The sequence below is a fragment of the Lontra canadensis genome, unplaced genomic scaffold (assembly GCF_010015895.1).
Source record: "Lontra canadensis isolate GAN:19392208 unplaced genomic scaffold, GSC_riverotter_1.0 scaffold18, whole genome shotgun sequence".
Lineage (NCBI taxonomy): Eukaryota > Metazoa > Chordata > Mammalia > Carnivora > Mustelidae > Lontra > Lontra canadensis.
In genome coordinates, this window is record NW_022631012.1 from 5,607,883 (window position 1) to 5,629,426 (window position 21,544).

Here is a 21,544-nt window from a genome sequence, read left to right on the forward strand (position 1 = left end):
TGTCAAATTATCTTCCAAAATGGTTGTACCACAGAATTAAAAAAGAGAGAGAGAGAGATGTGAACATATTTATGGTCCAGAATTAAAGAGTCCCAGAAGAAGAAAATGTTGAGGATGTTTGAGAGAGGGGATAATAAATTAAAAGTTTCTGGAGGATACTATATCTGGCACACAGAGGGATTAATCACTCTTTGGTGAAGGAATAATTTCTAAGATGGGAGACAAAAAGGGAGAACAGTAGAGGTTAAATCAGCAGAAAAGGAAGGATAACCATATGATACAATTCAGGCATAGGTAAACTGTGAAGTAATTAGTAAGGTCATTTTTAAAAAAGTTTTGTTTGATGGGGGAGGAATAGGGCATTTGTCAGAAAAATAATAATAGATAACATAACTGAATGCTTGTTATATGTCAAGTTCTGTTTTAAATATATTAGTCAATTGATCCAAAAAACTCTGCAATCAACATTTTAAGAAGAGAAAACTGAGACACATGAGGGTTATATAACTTGCCTAAAGTTATACAGTAAGTAATGAAAGAAATGGTGAAGTCAGCTTCAAACTTATGCCCCAAGTTTTTAATATAATACTGAGTGTTGTGCAGTTATGAGGGTTTGGAAAAAGGGTTATGAGTCGTGTAAGTAAGAAATGCTCAAGGACATATGAAAGAATTACCCTGTTGATGATAGAAGATGAAGAAGAGCTAATGGTCCTTTTCAACCCCAAATGCCCTTAAAGCATTGAGTCATCTAGAAGCAGAAGAAATCTATGATAAGCACTTGTTAAGATCAGTATTCAGAATCATATTTTAGTGGAGAATCAAGATTGCCATGACAGCTTACTTCTTACAACCATTGAAAGCCTCCAATTTTGCGGGGGAGGGGGGCTTTTGGGAAGAACCCTGCCCTCCTTAAATGCTTTCATCTACACTGCCTTCTGTCATGTATTTCTTTTTCAATTCAGATAAACACTATTGGAGGAAAGCTAAGAACTGGGTTAATCTGGTCAATGACACCATCACAGCTAATAAACCAACTCCATTGTAATCACTGCATGATGTTATCTCACTATACAAGACTGAATTGGATGTGGAGCTTTCCCAAAGATGGTGCCTAGTGATGGAGTGGCCTTGGGCAGTAGAGAAAGTGGCTACTGGGCCTTAGAAAGCATGGGAAAGGGAATTGCAGAAAGATCTAGACAGATGCAGCTAAATGTATGTCAGCTTTAAAGGTTGTCCTCTTTTAAATGAAAGAGTGAATTTTGATAGTGACCAGACGTTGAGTTGTCAGGTGAATATACAAATAAACATTCCTGGCAGATAGGCTGAAGAGAGAAGAACTCTAACTGGGTCTTGGAAAAGATTGCTTCGGTAAGCAGAATCCAGAATGCTGTGTAAGTACATGAGAACCAGTAGAAATAAAAACATTCATAATAATTAATAAAAACAGTTTTTGACAAGAGCCCACCATTCATCTATGGAAACCTTTCAGAATTAAATGTGAAACATGATTGCTGTTATCTTCTATTTGTCACTAAGGAGTGTATGCTGAATACACTGATGTTGTAATTTTGGAGTTTTAGAAGAAAGGCCGCACTTTAAGGTCACTCCCATTATGCAAGAATGGATATACCCAGTGTGTCTTGGACATCCATAGTCGAAATAGCTCACCTCTTTAAGGATGGCACCTCCTAGTGGTCTCTCAGTGGGTAGAACAAAGCTCCAAATCCCACAGTCCATGCTCATTTAAGCTCCTTATTCTGGTTTGTAAGGGTCCTCAAGATCTGACTGCATTTCATACAGCTCCTCCTGCTTCACTTCGCTCTAGATACACTGGCCCTTCAAGTACCTTGATTTTTTGGTCTTCTTCCATATCTATAGGAGGCTGGCACTTTTTCACTCTTCAGGTCTTAGCTCAAATATAACCTCTTCTTATAAGACTGTTTATTAACCTGCCTAAAATAATCCTCCTTATCCTCTTTCAGAAATGTTCTACTATAATCCTCTGTTTTTCACTTCATAAAACCCATTATTTTCTGAATGTCATACTTCCTTGTTTTAATGTTTGTCTGCTCAGTCTAGAGAATAGCAAAAGAATCTATAAGATATCCAGGGGTAAATATAAGAAAAACATTTAATAACTTTGTAGACAAAATACTTTAAATTATTTAAAGGCGTAAAGACTTACAAAAATACCATGTTGCTAGGTAAGAGGACTCATTTTAATAAAGATATATTGCTATTCTTTAAATCCAGTGTTTTTTCAGGATTTTTCATAAAACCTTAAAAAAAAGCTGTTCCTAAAATCCATATAGAAGAACAATGAGACAAGAATAGCCAAGACAGATCTGAAAAAGAAGGAAAAGGTTGAGGAATTATAAGACTATATAGTAATTGAGGCAATGTGATTGATAACAATATGGGGATAGAAAAATTAACCAGTAAAATAGAATAAAAAGTTCAAAAGATGAAATATGAAGAAATCATATGTGATACAGTAGAATGTGTTGTTTCTACTCAGAAAAAAAGTAAATTGAGATTCTTGCCTGAACCCTACCAAAAAATAAATTATTCAAGATGAATTAAAGACCTAAATGTGAAAAGCAAATTTAAGCTAAAAAAAAAAACCAAACAAATAGTTCTGATATCCTCTTTTTTTAATAAACACTTTGAGTCTTGCTTGAGAAAGACTCAAAAAGTTAAAAATATATAAGGAAACAGAAAACTCAAATATATTAAATATTTTCTGCAGTGAGAGACTCAAAAAATAAAAATATACATCCTAGGATGAGAAAAGATACTTGAAATGCATTCAGTAAACAAAAGATTAGAATCCAGATTAGATTAAATTTACTAAAAATAAAAATCAATAAGTCAAGTCAAAAATTTGAAAAATGAGAACATGCTTAAATCTCAACAATAATCACATCAATATGCTCAATCTCATCAATAATTTGGGAAAGTGCAAATAAAAAACTTAATTCCTCTCCAAATCCATAATATTAAAGAAAAAATAGCTTTAAAATCTGATAAATTTAGCTAATGCAATAAGACAATAAGAGGGAAATGAAAGCTATACAGACTGAGGAAATAAAGCTTGGTTCACAAATGACAGGATCATCTATGGAGAAAATCCAAAAGTATTGACAAAAAAATCTTCCTGAAGCTAATATGTGATTATAGCAAGTTTCAGGATTCACAGTTAGTATAAAAAAAGTCAATTGCTTTCCTATACACCAGCAGTCAACAAGTGGAACTAGAAATTAAAAACACAACACAAATTATATTAGCACCCCCTAAAATGAAATGTTTAGGTATGAATCTAAAAACTATTTATGTACAACATCTGTATGAGGAAAACTACAGAACTTTGATGAATGAAATCAAAGAACTAAATAAATAGGGAGATACTACATGTTCATGAGCAGAAAGATTCCATATTATCAAGATGACAGTTCTTCCTAACTTGATCTATGAAGTCAATGCCATCCCAATCAATATCTCAGCAAGTTATTTTTTTGATATTACCAGACTGATTCTAAAGTTTATTTAGAAAGGCAAAAGTCCCAGAATAGCCAATAAAATATTAGAGAAGAACAAAGTTAGAGGATTAACACTACCCAATTTCAAGACTTACTAGGACAGTAACCAGGACAATGTGGTATTGGTGAAAAAATAGACAAATAGTTTAATGGAAAAGAATAGAGAGTCTAGAAATAGACCCACATAAATATAGTCACTGATCTTTGACAAAAGAGCAAAGGCAATAAAATGGATCAAAGATAATCTTTTTAGCAAATGGTGCTAGGGCAACTAGACATGCACATGCAAAAAAAAAAAAAAAAAAGATCTAAACAGTGACCTTATACCTTTCATAAAAATTAACCCAAAGTGGATCATAGACCTGAATGTAAAATGCAAAAGTATAAAACTCCTAGAAGATAGTAGGGATAACCTAGATGACCATGGGTATGGCAATAACTTTTTAGATACAACACCAGAGGCACAATCCATGAAAGAAAACAATGGATAAACTGTACTTCATTAAAATTAAAAACTGCTTTGTAAATGACAATGTCAGGACAATGAGAAGATGAGCCACAGACTGAGAAAATATATTTGCAAAAGGGATATCTGATTGAGGACTGTCCAAAACATAAAAAGAACTCTTGAAACTCAGAAATAAGAAAACAAACAACCCAATTAATAATAACAATAAAAAATTGGCAAAGGAGCTTAAGAGACACCTCACCAAAGAAGATAGACAGATGGAAAATAAGCATATTAAAAGATGCTCCACTTTAAAAACCACATAGTGTTTCCTCAAAAAGTTAGAACTACTCTATAATCTAGTAATTACACTACTGGTATTTATCCCCAAAGTACAAAAATACTAATTCAAAGGGATACATGCACCCCTACATTTATTGCAGCATTTATAATAACCAAATCATGGAAATAGCCCAAGGGTCCATCAATTGATAAAGAGATAAAGATGTGGTGTATATGTACAATAGAATATATTCAGCCACAAAAAAGAATGAAATATTAACATTTGCAACAACATGGATGCAGCTACAGTGTATAATGTTAAGTGAAATCAGTCAGAAAGACAAATACCATATGATTTCACTCATCTGTAGAATTTAAGAAACAAAGCAAATGAACAAAAAGAGAGAGAGACACAAACCAAGAAATAGATTTTTAACTATAGAGAACAAACAGATGGCTACCAGAAGGAAGGTGAGTGGGGGAGGGAGGATGGGTGAAAAAGATGATGGGGATTAAAGAGTACACTTAAATGATGAGCACTGAGTATTGTGTAGAATTACTGAATCACTTATATTGTACATTTGAACCCAGTATCACACTGTATGTTAACTATGCTGAATTAAAAATTTAAAAAAATTTAATAAAGATGCTTACTTTATATGTTATCACGGAAGCTCAAAACAATAGTGAATTATCACCATAAATCTCTTAGAATGGCCAAAATTTGGAACACTGTCAACACCAAATGCTGATGAGGGTGTGGAACTAGAGGAACTCTCATTTTCTGCTGGTGGGAATGCAAAATGGTCCAACTACTTTGGAAGATAATCTGGCAGTTTCTTATAAAACTAACATACTCTTACCATATGATTCAGCAATTTTGTGTGTTGACACATACCCAAGTGAACACATACCCAAATTTCCAAATTTATGTCTGCACAAAAGTCTGCACGTGCCTATTAATAGCAGCCTTGTTCATAACTTCCTAAGCCCGGAAGCAATGAAAATATTTTTCAATAACTGAATGGATAATCAAGCTGTGCTACAAAGGACAAAGGAATATTATTCAGCACTAAAAAGAAACAAGTTATGAAGCCATGAAAAGACATGGAAGAAACTTTCATGCATATTACAGAGTGGAAGAAGCAAGTCTGAAAAGGCTATATTCTATATGATTCCAACTATTTGATGCTCTGAGTAAAGCAAACAATGGAGACAATAAAAAGATCAGTGGCTGCTTGGTATTGAGGAGGAGTGACAGATGAATAGGTGGGAATAGAGGATTTTTAGGGCAGTGAAAATATTTTGTATTATACTATAAATGATGAATACAAGTTATTGTGTATTTGTCCAACCTATATAATAATGTACAACAATAAGAGTGAACCATAGGTAAAATATAGATTTTAGGTGATTATGATAGCTCAATATAGGTTCATCAATTGTGACAAATGTAGCACTCTGATGGAGATATTAATTATGGGGCAGTGTGAGGGCATGTGTGTGGGGTGAGAGATATGGGAGAGATCTCTGTAACTTCCTCTCAAATTTTATGTAAAGCTAAAACTGTTCTAAAAAGCAATGTTTTAAAAAAGTCTGATAATATCAAGTGTTTTCAAGAATATGTAGAACTTCCATGATTTTGAAGACTACTTTGGCAATATCTAGTAAAATTGAAATATGTGCACCCTTCAATCCAACAATTCCCTAAGTAGATCCTGGAGGACTTATCACATATGTGCATAAAAGGATAAAAACATCACTCATCACACTAACATTCTAAACATATTATGCACATCTGTATACAGGAAAATGAAGTAATGACCTAAGACACATTCATATAATAAAATAATACATAGCACTTCATATGTATGACTTATAGCTTCATGTAGTGTTAAGTGAACAAAATAACTTCCAGAATGAGCTCATGATATAATACCATTTATTTTAAAAGCTTAAAATATGCAAAACAGTGCTATATATTTTATGCATACACAGGCATAATTATTTAGTGAAAATATTTTCAGCTATTATCTTGACCTGAGCTCCACAGAAAGCCGGGCTTGAAACCATGCTTGTGTGTTTCTTCTTCTTAGGGAGTGCAATCCAAGGAAGTAGAAGTGAACTAAACATAGATAAGGTGGGGGAGACAAAGCTAAAAAGATGGTATATTGCAAAACTGACTACTAATTTGTATCAAATGCAAGAGATTACTTGATTTGCAAGTGGTTCTCTGAGAACCTGCTTCTCAAAATAACTGCTTCCCAGAAGTGTGTCTGTAGAAAGAAGGGAGAAGAATTTATATGGAGGTTGGGTTTGCTCTGTGGGGTGTTAGTCCCTCCACACTCCCTGGACATACACATGTGAGGTCAGAGAGGATCCTACAGCATCTTGTACCTCAGTACCAACAGGGATTCCTGACACATTAGTAGTGCATGTAGCAAGAGTATCAGGCAAGGTGAACTTGGCAAGAGTTCACACAGTATTGGTCTCTCTGCAGAAGTGGCTGAAGCTGGAGCCAGTGAACACTGAACAGATGAAGCTAAGAGAATGTGAAATGGCACATACATATTTTAGATATATTAACACCCCATTTCACGATCCTTAAGAGCAAGGGCTCTGGAATCTGACTACTTGGGTTCAGATACCAGCATTGCTGCTCACAAGCCATGTAACCTTGAAAATGCTACTTAACATCTCAGGGGCACCTGGTGGCTCAGTCAGTTAAGTCTCAGAGTCCTGATTGTGGCTCAGGTCATGATCTCAGGGTCCTGAGTTGGAACCCCACCTCGGGCTCTGTGCTCAGCAGGGAATCTGCCTGAGATTTTGTCTCTCTCTCTCTTCCTCTGCCCCTCCCCCCTCACAATAAATCAATAGATCTTAAAAAAAAAAAAAAAGAAAGAACGAAAAAGAAAGGAAATGCCACTTACCATCTCTGGGAGTCAGTATCTCCATTTGGAAAAAAAAAAATTAGAATAATAAGAGGAGCTATTTTGCAAGGTTGTTGTGAGGATTTAATGAGTCAATATAGTTTCTGGTTACAACTGTTACATAACAAATGATTAGTCCAAATCTTAGTGGCATAAAACAACCGATTATTGTGCTCATGATATGTGAGTCAGGAATGTGGGAGGTCTCAGCAGGGTAGTTCTCATTTAGTCTCTCATGCAGTTACGGTTAGTTGTGGGTTCCGACTGTAGTTACATGGACACTTGAACGGTCAGTATGCCCAGGAGGGCTTGTGCACATGGCTGACAGCTGAAGCTCGTTGACAATTGGTTGCTCAGCCCACGTTCTATCCACTGGCCTCTCCTGAGTGACAGACTCAGGATGGTTGGACTTTTGACAGCTCAGTTCACCAGGGGGAGTATCCCAAGGGGACCAGGTGGAAGCTTCACAGCCTTTTCTGATCTCGATGTAGCAATACTGCTGCTGTGGTGTTTTTGTTTTTGTTTTTTTTTAAGATTTTATTCAGCCATTTGACAGACAGAGATCACAAGTAGGCAGAGAGGCAGGCAGAGAGAGAGGAGGAAGCAGGCTCCCCACGGAGCAGAGAGCCCGATGCGGGGCTTGATCCCAGGACCCTGAGATCATGACCTGAGCCGAAGGCAGAGGCTTTAACCCACTGAGCATCCCAGGTGCCCCGCTGCTGCTGTTTATTGATGTAAAGAGTCACAAGGTTTCCTTGAGCACTGAAAGGAGTGACATAGATCCCACCTCTTAATGGGAGGAGCGCCAAAGAACTTGTGGACACATTTTAGAATAGCCACAATATGGGTAAGCTCTTGTCACAGTGTCTGTTCTACTCTATCACAAGTCTTATTCTTTTGACACAACATAGCCTCTTTGCCTTTTGAACAAACTCTTGTGTAGCTTAGTTTTCTTTTTCATTCTGTCTTAATGGTGCAAATCCATGGTGTTCCTTCACAGAGTGACCCTGACAGAGATGGACAAACCACTGTTCTGGGAATTCTCAGTCGATGTCCTAAAAATATTGAAATTATGTGGAGAAGATGGCTGTAGCATTTATATTTACATTTTTCTTTTCCACTTGGCATCTTGTTAGGGCTTGTTTGTCAACACATCCCAGAAGCACAGAGTAAAGGAATATGGAATGGCTCACAATATAGACAATGGGTGTAGACACTAACTCTGGACATGGCTTGAGGATTCATTAGTTGAAATTTTAAGACATGAAGGGTCACTCCTGAATAGGTCAGATCTCTGTTTTGACTTCAGTATCAGTGGCTTCACCATGGAAGGCACAGCACAGCCCTCTGCTTCCCGTCAATGGTATGAGAGCTCTGTTTCAGGAGTACAAAACCTTTTTTCTGCTATGGATTTAAAACAAAAAGAAGATGCCTATTGTCATCTAGTAGGTGTCAATATCTTAAAGCCTATTTTTGTTTGTGTCTACTTTTATGAACAATCATGTTTTCTGTTTAAAGAGTATGAAAGCTTCACGGTATTAGAAGCCATGTTTGCTGAGTCACTGAATGTTCATTTTCATTTAACATTGGTACGGCTTGATATATTTTTAATTCTCAGGCTTTATTATTATTCACACTCTTTGTCATGATGATGTTGATGACGAAGACGTGTTAAGTCTCCACTTTATATTATACTATAAGGAAGGAAGCTTTATTTTATGAAGGTGGAGATGCTGAACAGCCCCTTAGAAAACTAGCCTTCAATTTAATTTTCTCTCTGATGTATAAAAAAATCTTTATTGGGGCACCTGGGTGGCTCAGTGGGTTAAAGCCTCTGCCTTCGGCTCAGGTCATGATCTCAGGGTCCTGGGATCGAGCCCCGCATCGGGCTCTTTGCTCAGCAGGGAGCCTGCTTCTCCTCCATCTCTGCCTGCTGCTCTGTCTACTTGTGATCTCTCTCTCTGTGTCAAATAAATAAAATCTTTAAAAAAATATTTATTAAAAAAAAAAACTTCTTTTATACTATTATCACATGCTAAAGGAATGAGGAGATCATGTTTTCCAGGAGTCTAAATCATTTCTGCCCAGGGTCAATTCTGAAAAACTAAAAGGATTGATTTCAGAAAGTATATCTTTTTAAAATGTAGACATGCAAGATCTGCACTTAAGTATTCTGTTGATATTTTCTTACTAATGAAAGGTTTGTTTGTGTGTGCCGGGCTGAAATTTCAGAAATACCTTAATGAGCGTGCCCTGCAGTAGGTGGTGATGAGCACTGGTGTGAGAAGAGACAGGGCTTGCCTGCTCCTTAGGAAATAGCCAGGGAGAAAGTCTGGCTGTAGCACTCCGTCCCCTGCTGCTGTGCTGCCCCGTCCCTCACTCCTCTGCTCCTTCATGTGTGTGTCCTCTCCCAGGGTGGCAGCTTCTAGCTGTGTGTGTGACTCAGTCATGTGACAGCAACACACACCCCTGGGGTCTTCAGCAGAGAGAGCTTTCTCTGTTCCACAGTGAATATAATGATTATTGCTTGCACTCCAAACTGCATCTAAGAGTCTGCTTCCAGAGGACACAGTGGAGTAACCATGGGCTGCACTTCCTCTCCAGAGGAGGAGGGGATTTGATCTGCAGAAACATTTGCAACTTGATTTAAAATATCAGCAAACTCTTTTGTTTTTTAAGATTTTATTTATTTATTTGACAGACAGAGATCACAAGTAGGCAGAGAAGCAGGCAGAGAGAGAGAGGAGGAAGCAGGCTCCCTGATGAGCAGAGAGCCTGATGTGGGGTTCGGTCTCGGGACCCTGGGATCATGACCTGAGCTGAAGGCAGAGGCTTTAACCCACTGAGCCACCCAGGTGCCCCAGATTATCAGCAAATCTTTAAAAAAAAAAAAACACTAGTAAATTCTGACAGCTCACAATTTTCTCTTTGAAAAAGTCAAGCACTAACGATTGATAGAACAGTCATTCCTATCAAGGGATACAAGCTCATGCGAGGCTTCTGAAGTCCATATTGCACTGTTCTTCTGAGTCACAGACATATCAAGAATTATCTCTTCTGTTTCCTGATCCATAGCCCTTTATCTGATTAAGAAATAAACCACACATTTATCAACCCTAGTGATGACTAATTGGATTCTAAAAGAGGTTAGTAGGTTTCCTGAAATGGATGGTTCTCAATCCTAGTGATTAGAATCTTACCAAGAGAAATCTAAAATATATTAATATCTAGCTTCCATCTCTGATCTATTAAATCAGAATCTTTGGGGGAACTGGAAGCTTCTGAATATTTTTGTAAAACTTTGCAGGTGACTCTACTGTACAGACTTGATTAAGAACCCCTATGCTCTAATCCACCTAAAGTCAAAATATGTGTACAGTAGAAAAAGCAGGTAAGTAGCTCAGACCATTGAGGATAGCTGAATACATTACAGGCACATAATGACAATAATTTAACTTTTGTTATTTGAGTATGGAAAAGATGACACAAAAGACTGAAAAGCAAGAAGTAAACAACTCCCATTGCCATATAAATAGGATTAATCAAGAAAGTCCTTTTATCACTAAGAAAAGTAGAAACAAATGTCGTAAAAGGAAACACAATCTACTATTGGCTATATTCAAGCCTTTGATCAGTATTTGATCATGGAATATCCTCATCAAAAATAAATTTCATGGTTAGTAGTAATTAATGTTCTTTACCTCCCATGAGAAAGAACTCAAAACACAGTTTGCCTACTTTCATCATATTTTGAAAATATGCCCAATATTATATCAATATGTAGCTTAAATGACCCTTACATGCTAGGTCCCTTTATTATTTTTACAATCATATGCATGATTATTTTTACAGATCTCCTCCAAATCCCATAGATCTACATAAGTCTTTACCTACTGTAGGAGGGAAATTAAAAAAATGCTTCATGAATCAATCAGTATTCCTTATTCTGGGCTTATTTGGTTGAAAGAAACAGACTGACTCAGACTAGCTTAAGTAAAGGAGGATAATACAAGGAAGGAAATCTCACGAACACATAAGTTGTGATTAAGTCTCGCTGAAATGGAAGTAGAGTGGGGAGGGTGTGAAGAGGATCGACTGCAGCCAATGAGTTAGTGTCCTGGTGAAGCTCTACAGGCCTGCCACTCTCCATCACCTGGCCAGGGGTTGGCTATCTTGGAGTCACAGTGTTATTAGAGGTTCAATAATCAGTGAGAAAGTCAGGAGGAGAAAAGACCCATTCTAACCATGCTGATGACCGCGGGGACTCGGTCCTCGGGGGTGGGGCCCAGGCTCACTTTGAATCTGAGAGTGAAGCAGTGAGGGACAACTCCAGGAAAAGAGCAGCAGAAAAGTCAACTCCCTAGTTTCTTCAAATAAAAGAGGATCCATCTGGATTCCAGGAGAGGAGGGGAAGCCTGGCCTCACGGTTAGAAGCCTTGCTTGTGTTCAGTTTATAGTTCTTTCATTAACTCGTTATATTCTGTATAATCTTGGAAAACTACTTCATATCAGTTTTCTCCCTATAAAATGTAGCAAGAATATATACCCCACACAATTATTTTAAGGATTAAATAAAAGGTTGAAAATGCTCAGTAAATCTAAAAGCACCAGACAAGTGCAAAGGAATTTTTATTTCAGTGTACCAGAATGTCAGGTTAATTATTGTAAGGAAGACAGTGCAAGGTAACTGCTTATGAATAAATATCAGCTTGGCAGTCCATTTTAACTCATGTCTCCAATATATTAATACAACACATCATGTGTGAGCTTTCCAGAACAACTGAATTATGTTGACCATTACTTAACCGCTCTCACATGAAGGAAGGGCACCATATGGAGGATTCCAAATTTACTATAAGTTAGGGAAAGCTGAGATTCAGGGAGGATAAATCGGTTAAGTCCACACTAGTAGTAAATTCTACAGCAAGATTTGAAGTCGTCTTGTGTCGTGAAAGAATACAACTTTTTACTCCAGGCTAAAGGGCACCAGTCTCTTCAATGACTGATCCTGCTAGTTATGCTGTCTCCTCCCATGCCTTTGTTAGATGAGAATTAGGAAGCATAAACCACATAAAAACACATCTATCCAAATTGGAGTGGGCAAACTACAGCCTAGGCCAAATCAGCTCCTTTAGCTGTCTAGGGTAATAATAGTTTATATATATTTTTTAATTTATTTATTTGACAGATCACAAGTAGGCAGAAAGGCAGGCAGAGAAAGACAGGAGGGAAGCAGGCTCCCCACTGAGCAGAGAGCACGATGCGGGGCTCGATGCCAGGACCCTGAGATCATGACCTGAGCTGAAGGCAACGGCTTAACCCACTGAGCCACCCAGGCGCCCCTAATTTTTTTTTAAAGATTTTATTTATTTATTTGACAGACAGAGATCACAAATAGGCAGAGAGGCAAGCAGAGAGAGAGGAGGAAGCAGGTTTCCCACTGAGCAGAGAGTCTGATGCGGGGCTCAATCCCAGGACCCTGGGATGATGACCTGAGCCGAAGGCAGAGGCTTTAACACACTGAGCCACCCAGGCGCCCCTAGTTTTTATATTTTTAAGTATGAAAAGAAAAAGAATAAGAATATGAGACAAATAAAAATATGAGAATTTCATTATATGAAATTCAAATTTCAGTGTCCATGAATAAAGTTTTATTGGAACAGAGCCAGAGGCATTTGCTTACTTGTTGTTTGTGTTTGCTTTCATATTCTAAGTAGAGTTGAGAAGATGGAAGGTATGGCTTGTAAAACTTAGTTACACTAAACCTATTTTGAAATTGTTAGAGAACAACTTCACAAACCCCTCATCAAATTACTGATTGCTTTTAATGTGTTTACTTGAAATTAATTGATCAGACACTATTTTCTTATTATCAAAGTATTTAAATTAAACCAAGTGTATGTATACCACATTGGCAAAGATTAAAAAAAATTGAAGTAAAATATTCCTCTGTTGTGGGAATAAAAAGTAGGACACAGTTACGGGAGGCAATGTAGCTACATCTGTAAAAAACCCCTCTGAAGTTGGATACACCCTTTGACTCAACTCCACTGATAAAAATTTTGCTACAGAAATAATTAGAGATGTGTGCAAAGATTTGGACAAGCAGAATCATATATAAGAGTGAAAATCTGCAAACAGACTAAGTGTTACTTTGGTAAGGTATAGTATATCCACCAAATGGAATATAATAAAGTCATTTAAAAAGATAATGCACACCTGTATTTATTGAATTGAAAGATGTTCATACTACATGTTTAGGGGACAAGAGCATGATATACAAGAACATTTATAGTATGTCCTTTTGGTAAAATTATCCTGTGATATTTCATTAAACATAATTTTTAAAGATGAAAAATGGAACAGAAAATTTAGCATTTACTAAGTATCACGTACTCTCACAGACAACCCTACATATTATTTCATTTGAAATTCCCAACAACCCTAGAGCTATTCACTAATTTTTAATTTAATCACATTTTAAATGTGATTTAAATGTACCTACAAATATCTCTATTTTACAAGTATGGAAACTGAGGCAGAGAAAAATAAGTAAATTGCCCAGAGTTACATAGTGCTTTGGGAAGCCCTAAGGCCAGGATTAGAAAGCTCATGTTCTTTAAATTACATGACACAATTTCCTTTTAGCATTAGATTGAAGGTTTTATTTTAATAAAAATAAAACTACACTTTAGTGCATTCTTTTAATATAAATAACTGATGCCCTATCTGGGATATAGCATACTGTAGTGGGAAAATTATGGATTTTCCAATCAGAGAGATTGAAGTAATCCACTGCTTAACCATTTACTGACTGTGTGAGACAAGTTATTTAGCCTTATGAGTCCCTATTTCCTTAAAATAAAATAGACACAATTATATTTATCTAAGAGTTATTATAAAGATTAAAAGAAGCAATGTATCAAAGCACATCAGACATACTGGAAAAGCAACCAACTTTGATTCCCTTAAACATATTGTAAGAAATAAGAACCACAACTGGTTCTGCATACGGACAGCAGAAAATACTAAGCAGTGACTATGTAATTTAGTTCTGCTTTTTTAAAAAAATTTTATTTATTTATTTGATAGAGACACAGCGAGAGAGGAAACACAAGCAGGGGGAATGGAAGAGGGAGAAACAGGCTTCCCGCTGAGCAGGGAGCCCCATGCGGGACTCTATCTCAGGATGCTGGGATCACGACCTGAGCCAAAGGCAGACACCTAATGACTAAGCCACCCAGTCACCCCTTAGTTCTGCTTCTTAAGACTGGTTGTCAATAGTTGGTAACTACTAATTTGTAACAGAGATGACTAGTTTGTCTTTTTAAAGGAAACATCACTAAAGAAAAAGGCTGACTTCTGACACACATAGTAGCCATGTTCTGAGCCCTTGCTCTAAAATGGGGATAGTCCCTGTGTTTACAAACAGGCACACTTCACACCCAGAGATTTGACCTAACTTGCCTAATGATATTTGTCTGCTGAATAAAATATATTAGTGGGCAAGAAAAACATGCAATTCTTCAAAAAGAATGATATGGGAAATTTCCTTTCCAATAGTGTTAGGACTACAGCCTAGTGGGTTAAAAAAAAAAAAAAAAATCCACCAATAGAGGAATGGTTGCTATGGGTTCCTCTGTAAGTGCCATGGCTGGGGTACCAGAAATAGCTGAACCAGCCATTGGTTCACACACAAGAAAACAGACGGTCGAGTGTCTTGTACAGATTGAAACACTTTTGAGACAACAAAGGTGTTTCATCTTGTCTCATGAGTTGTGCTGTGCCACACTTGCTAATTTTAATTTCTATTTTCCTAGCATGTTTTTTTCCTGAAACATGCCAGGCTTCTTTCGGTGTTTACATCTTTCACGGATGTCACAGCTAAGATCTTTCTCTCAAACGTATGAAATTGATGCTATGAAACCTGAACGTCTCTGGAGAAGATTGGTGAGAAATTTGCTATAAAAATGAAATGACATTAGATGTGGATTTTAGGTTCAGAAAGAAGTATTCTACTTAAACTCTCCTATATTTAATCCATGGTCTCAAAAGAAGTCATGAAGTCCCCTACTTATGCCTTAGTACTTAATATTTAATATGATATTTTTTTTTATTGGTGAAAATGATCTTATAAAGCATAGGTAAATGCCCCATTTTCTCTAGGGGATTTTTCTTGCTTTGCAATTAGTTGTGTTGCTCTGAATTTACTTCTCTCATCAACCACCATTGTTCCTCTGGCCTCAGGAACAAAAGTGCAGGCCATCTAGCTAGGAAGAGCTACAGGCCTGCTCTCAGAGTGAGCCTGCAGACTCAGTTCTCCTTTCTTTCTGGAGTCATCAGAAACACTTCTCATTTACCAAGAAACCAAAAATTGAAAACTAACTTAATTTTAGAATAGGCACATCATAATACGTAGAACATTAAATGTGCTCACATGCATGTGTGTGTAAAAACTGGAATCAGATCAAAATAGAATTCAAAGGCAAATATGTATGAGTGATTGCATGATTGTATAAGGCATTCAAATCTATCTAGAGAAGAAATCACAATGAGTTAGGAAACCGAAATTAATCTACTGTGGTTTTCCAGGCAGGCCCTGAAGGCAGAAGGTTTTAAACTCCTCACTCATCATCTGCTACTCTCATAATGTGTAAATGAGAAAACTCAATAATTTTCATCTACGAATCACAAATTACTCTGCAAATCTAATAGGCTAAAACACAGGACGTAAGTAAAAACTATTATCTTCATTCTCGTGGTTAAAAAGTTTAATCAAAGATTAACAAATGAATCAGGAACGAAACAGGTATTAATTACTTTCTTTTAACCCCTGATATTTTTTGAGTTGCTTCATACACTTTACCAAAGCCAGCTTACTCTTTTGAAATTTTTATTCATGCTTTTTATTATATGAGCAAGTAAATCTAGCTCCATTGGTTAGAAGTCAGTGTCAGATTTAGCAGCTGATGTGCCAGCAAAATAGCAAATAAATGCAGGTGCTTGTGAAATAACGGAAATTGTATGTGGCTTTCAAAATAGCCATTGATTCAGTGTAGAGAAATGCCTTTCCCCCATTGACAATGTTGACAAACCCTGTGTGCCCTGGATGAAAGGCATTTCAAGAGGAAAACATTGCTCTTTGAATTTCTGCAAGCTCTGAGTTGGGAAATTCACTTCAGACTGTCCTTTTGGGGCTGGAGAAGGTTTGATTTTGTTTTGTTTTGGTTTGGTTTGGTTTTGGTTTATTTTTACCAACGGCTCAGTTATGTAATTTGCCCCAGGTCATATAGAAGCGAAATGAAGTATAGCCCAAGAAACCTGTTCTATCTTCAGCATCCACCATTGTTCTGCAAAGTCACCAAATGATCTATTTTAAAATTCAACGGCTTCTCATTTCTCACACTTGGCAGACTCTGCAAATTTTCACACTATGCAACATCCACTCCTGTGGCTTCTGTGACATTTTCTCTTAGTACCATCCCTCAAATGGCTGGTCTGCAGTTTTTAATGATCACTTGTTTTCTCTGCTTGCCCCTTATATATAGGAATTACACAAGTGTAATTTTGGACATTTTAAACTCTTCTCTCCCTTTTGTGAGCTGAGTCTGCAGGAGTTCATCCATTCTCTAAGACTAGTGTCTTCATTTACACGTTAGGAAATTTTCAAAGCTCTGTTTCAGATCACAAGCCTTGGCAAATGAGAGGAGAAAAAAAGGTCAAGTATTATTGTAACATGGCAAAAGTAATACCTTTCTTCTGGCCCTTCCTGACTTGACTTTAAGAATGTTTTTCCTAGATGATTTGATGTTTTGTCCCTAAACAAAATAAATGGAGCCAAAATGTCTAATAGATATATGTCAAGAACAAAAAATTAGAAAAAAAGGACCCTTTCCCCACTTAAGATGAAATGTCATAGGGGCAATAAAGCATTTAAGAATCAGCTCTGATAGGAAGAGTTGATTATAAGACAGCTGCATCAGTGTAAGGCATGACTGCCATGGCCTACATTCTACTAGACTCAGATGAAGTTTAGAAATTCAGCTCTTCTAACCAGCCCTAAAACACACAATATCTGCAGGGATCTGGAACAGGCCAGGCCAGTCATGGGCCTGAGTGGTTACTAACATCACAGGCACTGCTGCCTAGATCAACTCTAAGGGGCAAGGCCTAAAATCAGAATGACCCATGCCCTGGAATGAATAGCAGAAGCATTGTTCATTATTGATTTACGTGATTGGGTAAAAGATGATTGGAGCAAGCCACCCTCCCCTTTTTTATTTATCTCCCCATCATACTTCCAGGCTTGGGATCATCTAGAATCTGAGATGATAGGCATATCATCCTTTGTCATGATTCTACTAAGATCCAGATGTGAATTAACAATTTTCTGAGACTGCCTCGTGGATATTCCACTGACAACTCATTTTCTCTACCAGCATACCTCACTTCTTTAATTGTATTATCTTATCTACTTGGTTACCTAAGCTATAAACTTCAAATGTATTTCTCCTCTCTATTAACTAACACGTATCTCATGGGCTCTAAGTTCTGTGCCTTTTATTTCTATTTTTAAGTGTTTATTTAAATTCCAGCTAGTTACCATACTGTGGGATATTTGTTTCAAGTGTATAACAGAATGATTCAGCACTTTCATACAACACCTAGTGCCCATCCCCTATGTCACCCACCCTCCCTCCCCTCCCTTCTGATAACCACCAGTTTGTTCTCTATATATGGAAGAGTTTGTTTCTTGGTTTGCCTCTCTCTCTTTTTTAAAATTTAAATTCAATTAATTAACGTGTAGTATACTATCAGTTTCAGAGGTAGAGGTCTGTGATTCATCAGTCTTATATAATACCCAGTGCTCATTATATCACATGCTCTCCTCAATGTCCATTACCCAGTTACCCCATCGCCTACCCACCCCCTTCCCTCTAGCAACCCTCGGTTTGTTTCCTATGATTAAGAGTCTCTTATGGTTTGTCTCCCTCTCTGATTTTGTACTGTCTTGTTTTTCCCTCCCTTCCCCCATGCTCCTCTATTTTGTTTCTGAAATTCTACGTATGAGGGAGATCATAAGATAATTGTCTTTCTCTGATTGACTTATTTCACATAGCGTAATACCCTCTAGTTTCATCCATGTCATTGCAAATGAAAAATTTCATTTTTTGATGGCTGAGTAGTATTCTATTATATATATATAATTTTGTGTGTGTGTGTGTGTGTGTGTGTGTACACACACACATTTTCTTTCTCCATTTATCTCTCAATGGACATTTGGCCTCTTTCCATAGTTTGACTATTGTCAACATTGTTGCTATGAACATGCAGTGCAGGTGCCCGTTCAGATCACTATATATTTTTATTTATTTATTTATTTATTTATTTATTTATTTATTTGACAGACAGAGATCACAAGTAGGCAGAGAGGCAGGCAGAGAGAGAGGAGGAAGCAGGCTCCCTGCTGAGCAAAGAGCCCGATGTGGGGCTCGATCCCAGGATGCTGGGATCATGACCTGAGCTGAAGGCAGAGGCTTTAACCCACTGAGCCACCCAGGCACCCCTATATTTTTATCTCTGTGGTAAATACCTAGTAGTGTGATTGCTGGGTCATAGATAGCTCTGTTTTCAATTTTTTGAGGAACCCCCATACTATTTTCCAGAGTGGCTGTACTAGCTTGAATTCCCACCAACAGTGTAAGAGAGCTCCTCTTTCTCTACATCCTTGCCAATATCTGTCATTTCCACACTTGTTAATTTTAGCCATACTGACTGGTGTGGGGTGGTATCTCATTGGAGTTTTGATTTGTATTTCCCTGATGCCAAGTGATGTGGAGCATCTTTTCATGTGTCTGTTGGCCATTTAGGTCTTCTTGGAGAAAAGCCTGTTCATGTCTTCTGTCCATTTATTGATTAGATTATTTGTTCTTCAGTGTTGAGTTTGACAAGTTCCTTATAGATTTTGGATACTACCCCTTTATCTGATAAGACATATGCAAATATCTTCTCCCATTCTGTCAGTTGTCTTTTGGTTTTGTTGACTGTTTCCTTTGCTATGCAAAAGCTTTTGATCTTGATGAAGGTCCAATAGTTCATTTTTGCTCTTGCTTCCCTTGTTTTGGAGCCATGTCTAGCAAGAAGTTGCTGTGGCCAAGGTCAGAGGTTGCTGCCTGTGTTCTCCTTTAGAATGTTGATGTATTCTTGTCTCACGTTTAGGTCTTTCATTGATTTTGAGTCTATTGTTGTGTATGGTATAGGTCCAGTTTCACTCTTCTGCATGTGGCTCTCCAATTTTCCCAACACCATTTGTTGAAGAGATGTTTTTCCTTTAAATATTCTTTCCTTCTTTGTTGAAGATTAATGGATCATAGAGTTGAGGGTCCATTTCTGGGCTCTGTATTCTGTTCCATTGATCTGTGTGTCTGTTTTTGTGCCAGTACCATATTGTCATGATGATTATAGCTCTGTAATAGACCTTGAATTCCAGAATTGTGATGCCATCAACTTTGGTTTTCTTTTTCAACATTCCTTTGGCTATTTAGGGTCTCTTCTGGTTCCATATAAATTTTAGGATTTGCTCCAGCTCTATGGAAAAAGTTGATGATATTTTGATAAGGATTATATTGAATATATAGATTGCTCTAGGCAGTATAGACATTTCCACAATATTGGTTCTTCCAATCCATGAGCATGGAATGTTTTTCCATTTCTTTGTGTCTTCCTCAATTTTTTTCATCAGTGTTCTATAGTTTTCTGAGTACAGATCCTTTACCTCCATTTAGGTTTATTCCTAGGTATCTTATAGTTTTTTGGTGCAGTTGTAAATGAGATCAACTACTTTATTTCTCTTTTTTTCTGTCTCATTGTTATTGTGTAGAAATGCAACTGATTTCTGTGCATTGATTTTATATTCTGCCACTTTGCTGAATTCCTTCATGAGTTCTAAAATATCAGTGTGGTGTCTTTTGGATTTTCCATATAGAGTATCATGTCATCTGCAAAGAGTGAGAGTTTGACTTCTTGGCTGATTCAGATGCCTTTTGTTTCTTTTCATTGTCTGATTGGTGAGGCTAGGACTTCTAGTACTATGCTGAACAAGAGTGGTGACAGTGGACATCCCTGTGTGTTTTTAGGAGAAAAGCTCTCAGTTTTTCACCATTGAGAATGATATTTGTTGTGAGCTTTTTTATGAGGCTTTTATAATATTTAAGTATATTCCCTCTATTCCTATACTGTGAAGAGTTTTAATCAAGAAATAATGCTATATTATGTCAAATATTTTTTCTGCATCTATTGAGAAAATCATAAGGTTCTTGTCCTTTTATTAATGTAGTGTATCACTTCATTGATTTGTGGATGTTGAACCACCCTCACAGCCCAGAATAAATCCCACTTGGTCTTGGTGAATAATTCTTTTAATGTACTGGTTGGATACTATTGCTTAGTATCTTGGGGAGAATTTTTGCATCCATGTTCCTCAGGGATAGGGGTCTGTAATTCTCTTTTTTTGCTGAAGTTTTTGGTTTTGGGATCAAGATAATTCTGGCCCAATAGGAAGACTTTAGAAGTTATCCTTCCATTTCTATTTTTTGGTAAGCAGCTTCAGAAGAACAATTAATTCTTCTTTAAATGTTTGGTAGAATTCCCTGGGAAGCCATGTGGCCCTGGACTCCTATTTTTTGGGAGATTTTTGATTACTGTTTGAATTTCCTTGCTGGTTATGGGTCTGTTCAGGTTTTCTGTTTCTTCCTGTTTCAATTTTGGTAGTTTATACATCTCTAGGAATGCATCCGATTCTTCCAGGTTGCCTAATTGGCATATAGGTGATCATAATATGTTCTTATAGTTGTATTTCTTTGGTTGTGATATCTCTTCTTCCATTCATGATTTTATTTGGGTCATTTCTCTTTTATTTTTGATAAGTCTGGCCAGGGATTTATCAATATTATTAATTCTTTTAAAGAATCACCTCCTATTAAGTCTCTTCTGCTGGATTTAGGCTTTATTTGCTCTTCTTTCTCCAGCTCCTTTAGGTATAAGGGTAGGTTGTATAGTTGGGAACTTTATTTCTTAAGAAAGGCTTGTAATGCTATATACTTCCCTCTTAGGACATTTGCTGTATCCCAAAAGTTTTGAACAGTTGTGTTTTCAATTTTGTTTGTTTCCATGAATTTTTAATTCTTCCTTAATTTCCTGGTTGACCCACTCAATCTTTAGTTGGATGCTCTTTAACCTCCATGTTTTTAGTTCTTTCCAGATTTCCTCTTGTGATTGAGTTCCAGTTTCAAATCACTGCAGTCTGAAAATATGCAGAGAATGGTCCCAATCTTTTGGTACCAGTT